This window comes from Lupinus angustifolius, chromosome LG06, assembly GCF_001865875.1.
Source record: "Lupinus angustifolius cultivar Tanjil chromosome LG06, LupAngTanjil_v1.0, whole genome shotgun sequence".
NCBI classification, from domain to species: Eukaryota; Viridiplantae; Streptophyta; class Magnoliopsida; order Fabales; family Fabaceae; genus Lupinus; species Lupinus angustifolius.
This window is the reverse complement of record NC_032014.1, coordinates 31033958-31041507: the sequence shown is the minus strand read 5'-3', so window position 1 is coordinate 31041507 and position 7550 is coordinate 31033958. Positions and strand designations below refer to the sequence as shown.

Sequence of the window (7550 nt, the reverse complement as noted above, 5' to 3'; positions counted from 1 at the left end):
GAGTTTTTTATTTTTCAGAAACTAAATCAATAAATGTACAAATTTTGAAAAAACAACATGGCTTTTCACTCATTTTTCAACTCTTATTATATTATTTCATTATCCATGTATATTATATTTGTGTAAGAATTAATAACTATTATTACATAAATGTATGATGTAATAATAATTTAAAAAATTCTTAATGGGTAAATTATTTTCTTTTAAATTCTTTTTTTTTTCAGATTTGAAACGTAATTTTATAATGGATATTCATTGATTAAATAGTAAAATATAACAAATTGTTTATAGATATTCTATTATTCACATTTTTGTCAACTTGGTTTCTCAATAGCTTCTGGTTATAAAATTACCAATTTAATATTTGAGACAAATTATGCGTCAATTTGGTGTCTTGCCAAAAAATATATTATAAAACTCTTATAGTCATACACATCAAATTAACAAATGACATAAAAGTTAGTCATTAGATTGATATTTTTACATTTAAGATAATTAATCTAAGGACCATAATACAAGTTTATACGAAGACTCCAAACAGGAATTAAACTTCGATTAATATATTAATGCTATCATTATTATATTATTGTTCTCTTTTTTTACTGATTTTCTTTTTCTTTTTTATGTGGTCTTTCTTAATTTTTATTCTGTTTTGGTGTTCAAGTCAAGTGTGCCTTGTAGAGGAACAAGTCATATATTTACACGTTTCTTAGACTAAACTTTTTTGGTACATAGATTAAACTATCAGATTACTTTAATTTTAACTTTAAATAAATTGTAAATAAATGGTTTTTTTTTAATATTTAAGAATAAAAGCTTTGCTTGGATTATATAACTTTATGTTTGAAGTTTAATAATTAAAAATTGCATGCAGAAAGGTTTTAAAGTGTAGTTTTTTTCTGAGAAAAAGATATATATTAATAATGTAAGACATTTTTATATTGTCATTATATTTATCAATCATTCATATTTTATTATCATTTAATTTTATATGAAAATAATATAAATGAATAATATATGATGTATTAACTGTTTATAAATCTTTAACTATCATTGCATAGGTATTAGACTATCGTTTCATCAATAAATTAGTGTGAGGCTATGGGCCTATGGCCTATGGGAATGTGTCACTGCTGTACCATTAAATGCTTTCTGCAACAAAATTCATTAGGTGTCCTATTGTTTTTCAACTTTAGACTTTTTTGTTTCATAAAAGTAGAATTATGAGAGATTAATCTTTTTCTGGTGTAGAAATTATTAAAATCACCTTTACCAAATATATATTTTGGTTTCTCAAAAATTTAGTGGTTGAAAAACTAAAAATTAAAATGGTCTTAAAAACATTAAATATAGAACAAATTAGTTATTTTAATAGTTTTTATGATGTTATGACTTATTTTGATTTACATATATGTTCTTTTATTACCATTTTAGATTTTTACTTTGAATTTAAAATCTGTTGTAAAGTGTTTTACATTGTCTATATATCATTCATCGTTGATTTGTATTATTATTGTTTGGAGAGTCAACAGCAGTTAACAATTCAATGGTGAATAATTTATTGACAGTATGAAAAACGTTTACACTGTATACTTATTCTGTTGTTATGCGACAAAATTATCTCTTGCTGCAACTTTTCCCTCAAGTGGTATCATTATATTAGAGAAGTCAATCACCTTCTCATTATTACATCCAATTTTAATGTATATGTAATAAAGCTAATAGAATACCTTAAAGAAGCTCTTAAAGATTTCCATTAACCAAATTATATACTGCAATGACACTTGTTTATTAGAATAATATTTATATATTATTAGTGTGAAAATTTATACATATTTATTATATCATTCATTATTCATTTAAATTATTATTTTTAAAAAATTAATGATAATTAAATATAAATGTTAGATGATACAATAAAAATGTATAAAGTACATATATGTTTTCTCTATGTTTATTGCATCACTATGCAAAAAAACATATACATTTGATCCATGTTTGGTGTCAAAATGTTAGTATTGTAGAATTTGGCTTTTGTAGCGAAATGAATATTTACTCCATATTCCAAGCTGTCAATGTTGCTAGCATTGTGAACACAGCTAGACTGGACCCACTCTTTAGTGTCTTTTTTCTCTTTGAATAATAATTTTCTTTAGGTGTGATATGAAGATTGGCCCCTCTTGAGTGGTTATGTTATGTGCTTTTGAATACTATACAAAAATTAATAAAGTTTTGATTTAGTAGTATAAGGCTTATTAGATCTCCAAAATATCAATGATTTAATTATTGGAAGCAACTTTTATCGGGAGAATGTTTCCATTAAAGAGTGTGTCGGTGATTCCAGAGTGGTGATATTTGAATAATGAAAAAGGGTCGACGCCTGAGAGATTCGAACTCTCGCGGGGAAACCCCATGTACTTAGCAGGCACACGCCTTAACCACTCGGCCAAAGCGTCTTCTTGTTCAATAAACTATTTCGTACTATAAATATTATATAGACATGATTTAAAAAGCATATAGCATTGTACCTATCTTCTTAAACATAATAATTCACATAATAATGTAATTTATATATATATATATATATATATTAACACTAGGTTTGATTTTGTTGGAGGCATGCAACATAATAAATAAATGAAACACATTATGATAGTAGTTGCACAAAGTCAATTTGTATGATACATTCATGTTCTTGAAGCTTCTCAAGTCTTTTGAGTTTAGTGGCAACCACGGTCTAATACATGTCACATGGATTGACCCATAGTCATTTGAGTGATACATATAATGATTAGCAGTGATACATGTTTTGGGTTGTTTGAATTTTTTTGTAATACCAAAAGATGTCTTCTTATTTATTAGCTAATAAATTAATCCCTCTTGGGGTATGTCTATTTTTACAAGTGTTACTCACAAGAATCAAATCATTTATATTTTGGTCTTCATATAATCTAACGAGATTTTAAACTACTAAATCAATACTTGTTAGTTGCCAATTGAATTGATATAAAGAATTTGTAAAAGTGTGTGATATAAAATGTCTTAAATGAAAACAATACTCAAAGCATGAGATTAAATGTTAGTTATTGGTAACATAATCATTTAAGAAGGTCATGTACATCATCTTTTAATTTTGATCATCCAAATAAAATATAAAGATCCGAGTATGACTAAAATATCAAAAGTTTGATTCTTGGAAGTGACATTTGTTGGAATGGGCAGTCACGAACCTCGAAATAGATTAGTTTCTTACCCAAAATGGTTGGGGATATCCTTAGTAGTACCAAAAAATATTAATTATTCTTATTTTCAGGTAAGTTATGTGTGATATATAGATGTTTGCTAACATGAGTAACAATCTTTTTTAGTTAGGTATACGTTAGCATTGTGTACCATAAAAGTTAAACAAAAGATACCCTTAATATTATATTAAAGTAACGAAAAAAGATATTTTGGGAAGTTGCTATTCTAAAAATTAAAAAATAAGAAATTATTATTTTCTCTCATCTTTTTCTTAGGTGGTATTGTTGCATTTTGAATTTGATAAAATAAGTTTGAAGGTTTGAAAGAGGAGAGAAAATAATATATTCTTACTTTTAATTTTTAGAATAACAACTTATCAAAATATTATTGTCACCCTTCTTCATTTCAATATATGCTAAAAGTATTTTTTTTATCCAACTTTATAGTACATAATATTAATAAGCATCTAACTAAAAATGAAAGTTATAATGTTTAACAAACCCCTATTCCATAAACATAATGAGGTAACTAAATCATACAGTCTAATAAAAAATATCCATCAATATTTTCAAAGAGCAAAGAGTTTGATAAATGGATGGGGATCACCTGTCCCATCTTGGTGTCCCCATTCTTGTCCCGTTCTACTCATATATTGACATATAGAATTAATATATTATTTTAATAAAATAAAAATAAATTGAGGTATTATTTTTGACTTGTTGGCAAACACTGATTGGTCTGAGACATGACTAACTTTTATGGACAGAGTATCCCGTTACTTGATAAATGCTAGGGCCAAAAATTGTAATTCTCCTTGAAAAGCGTAAAAAAATCTCCTTGGTTAGCAACATGCCAAAATAAATAGAATTAATTAATGGACATTGTCGAAAAAGCACCCGTGGCCTAATGGATAAGGCGTCTGACTTCTAATCAGGCGATTGTGGGTTCGAGTCCCACCGGGTGTGTTTTATTTAGACCAACCTTTATTTTTGCTATGTTAAAAACCGAAACAAATTAGAAATTGTATCAACCCTTAAGACCATAAAATAAATCAATGACAAATAATTTAGAAAATATGTAGCAAATGTTACAACTTACAATTGATTCTGGATTGGAATGACCAAAAACTTATAAAGCACAAAAATGTATCTTTCCAAATATATACAATTTATAAATCACATAGCAGCAATATCAATTATCACAGATTGCCCTTCATAAATTCCTATTTCTCAATAAAACATGTCATAAAGAATGTATTTTTGAACTATATGTAAGCACCACTAAGGGCTTAACACTCTTGTTAATACAGTAAATCACTATGAACCATGAAGCTTAACTTGCAACAGGTTTTGCAATGATTTTCTTGCTTCAGCATAAGTCCCAAAGGGATGTCTTTGGATTCGAACCTGATAAATAGGACACATGTCATAAGAAATTTAAGTAACTAAATAATCTTAAAGAACAAGTAAGGTTTATTGAATGAGGAAACTTACCAAGATGCTTGTTAATTATGTTCATGTCGGGAATTCTTTTATCACTATCATCATATCCCTCACCATAAAATTGTTTGGAACTAATATCAATTGTAGGACTTTCCAAAGAAGGTTCTCCACTTACCTTAGAGTAAACCTGCACAATTGAAGAAGAATGATTCTCATATGCCGATAAACAATATGCGGAATTCTAATGATGGTGTCAAATGTGATCAAAGTTAATCGCTTTACCTCGGTCATCATTTCAGCTAGCTAGCTGCCTGACTGTGATCTCATTGTTTGGGTTACCCACATTAAAAATATGACCATGGCCCTAGCAGGCTTTTCCTGTCAAAAAGTGGAATTATACATTCAGGAAATCTGTATTCAAAAAGCATGTAGCCTCGTAAAAGATCAAGATTCGGGAACCTACGATCAACGACAAGACAGCTTCAATAGTGTCCTGAATATAAACAAAGGTCCTCTGGGATTGGCCACAATCCACGAGCTTGAGGAGCTCTCCACGGAGGAGATTCTGCAGAGAAGGAATGGAAACTGGACTAAACAAATTCACTAAAATATATACAAGCTCAAATAAATCTAGATAAAAAAAGTAAACGGATCATCTCTGCTTTGGACCATCAATGCCTGGAATGAAATCCGTTCTCGGTCCAATCTAATTAAAAGGTCTAACAATTGTAAAGTCCATGCCATTCTCAGCACCCTCAGCTGTCAATGACGGCACGTAAATGAGACAAGTCAAGCTAGTAAAAATAGAAGCAGCGTACACAACAGAGAAATAAAAAACAAAAAATTCAACTCACCATAAATCAGCTTCTGAATCAAGTGCTTCGCACAGGCATAAGACCATCTCTGCTTTTCAATGGAACCAAAATGCACGGAGACTCGTCTTCTTTAAGAACATAGTATGCAGGATCCTAACACAACATTGGAGTTAGGAATTAGTATAGTTCAGCTCATTGCATTAAATATGCAAGCAAACCACTCCCTTGCTCCAAAATAAAATGGCAAACAAAAATGATTAAGCCTTTTCACTATAGCTCAGATTGGCTTATGCCATAATGCTATATTGTAAATCGTGTCTATCAACAAACCATATAAGTCTAAAGTTTTTAATGTCTACAATTTTTCTTAGTCTCTCACAACTTCTAAATATGGGCTACTATTTTACTGATTTACTCTACTTATTGGGGTTTCTGCACAAATGTCCAAACCATCAAAGACAAGATCATATTATCATTTCTACAATAGGCGTTACCTTAACTTTCTTTCAATTATATTTATTTATAATCCAAGTTTGTCCTGTGTCCACTAATCCAATACAATATTATCATATTTGTTACATTGAATTTATTCTTTATTGACTTTATAATATCCAAAATTCAATCACATACAACACTACTAAAGGAAATTAGCAGCAACAGAACAAAAAAATAGACAGAAACTGTTGATTTAAAAGATCAATCAGTAGCAAATATTAGAGTGGAAATTGACAAACCAATCCTATACCTCACAATTCCCAATCTTGCCCCTAAACTCACATAGTAACACAACAAATGCCAATAGTGAATCAAAATTCTCTATAAAGTAAAAAGAAGAAGAGAAAACATGCATAACATCATTAAACAGATCTAGAATAAGTCATCCAGAAAATGAAAGGTTACTTGACGAAGAGGACTATCTTTAGGGAGAAAGCTCCCAATGGTTTTCCCATACACTTCACAAGTAGAGAAATGAATGAGACGCTTGTTGTTTTCAGAACAGTACTTCACCTGAAACCACCCCACATCAAAAATCACATCAATCCCACGCACATTACAAATACTCAATATTTGAATCAAAATTTCACATCAAACAAAGAGCATCAATGAAGTTACTATAAATGGTGTCCAAAGGGCGCGTGTTGTAATCCGCAGGAGTGCATATAGCAGCAAGATTAATGGTCTAAAAACAAAAAGGACACCATTTTTAGAACAAAATAAGAAAACCCAAAAGAGAAAGCGAATATTTTTCTTAATGAAACTAAGATTAATGGTCTAAAGAGCACAACAGTGAAACAAAAAACACAATTTTGAGAACAAAAAAAGAAACCCAAAAGAGAAAGTAAAGTTTTTTCTTAATGAAACTAAGTTCCTTGTCATTTGGACCAACATGCATTGACAAAAGAGGCTCTTAGAATTGAAGGGGTATTTACCAGACCTGCCATTTTGATGAGACCTTCAAGTCACGAATCTTGTTTGACATTGAGGCGATGGAATTGTATTCGATCATGCCATGGGAGATTGCTTGGTTCCAAGAGATGTTTATTTTGTCATTGTAAACATCCAAAGCGAGAACCTTTTGTGGTGTCTCATGCATCAGCTTGTCACATAGGAGTGACCCTATGAACCCACCAGCACCAATCATGCATATGGTGATTGAGTTGATGGGGTTCCCATCTAAATCCACTCGTGTAGAAGTAGAAGAAGCCATTGAAATTATGTTGGAAGAGAAAGAGAGTTTTTGTGATTGTGACTCTGCTGTGTAGCAGAGAGTTATTAGTATTTTGGACAGAAGGAGTATTATTGATTTTGAATAAGAAAAATATATGTATTCTATATACATATTACTAAATAAATGATATCAAAATGGTGCATAAATATTAAAAAAATAGAGTAACGATGTAATGTGAACATAGAAGGGAATGTGGTTGCTTTGGAGATAACATATCCTTATCAGAGTGTCTTTTTTCATGGTTTTGGTTTCACACAGCTAATCTTACAAGTCACAAACATAAAAAATCAGGATTCATTAATAGTTGTATGTGAATCTTTT

General features: G+C 29.8%; 2 non-coding genes and 1 pseudogene across 2 annotated transcripts; 1 reads left to right on the top strand and 2 right to left on the bottom strand.

The window, feature by feature from the left end:
* Positions 2375–2456, bottom strand: TRNAS-GCU. The gene has a single exon. It is a non-coding gene; the product is annotated as a tRNA-Ser (tRNA).
* Positions 4136–4208, top strand: TRNAR-UCU. Its single transcript has one exon. It is a non-coding gene; the product is annotated as a tRNA-Arg (tRNA).
* Positions 4291–7296, bottom strand: LOC109351131 (annotated as a pseudogene).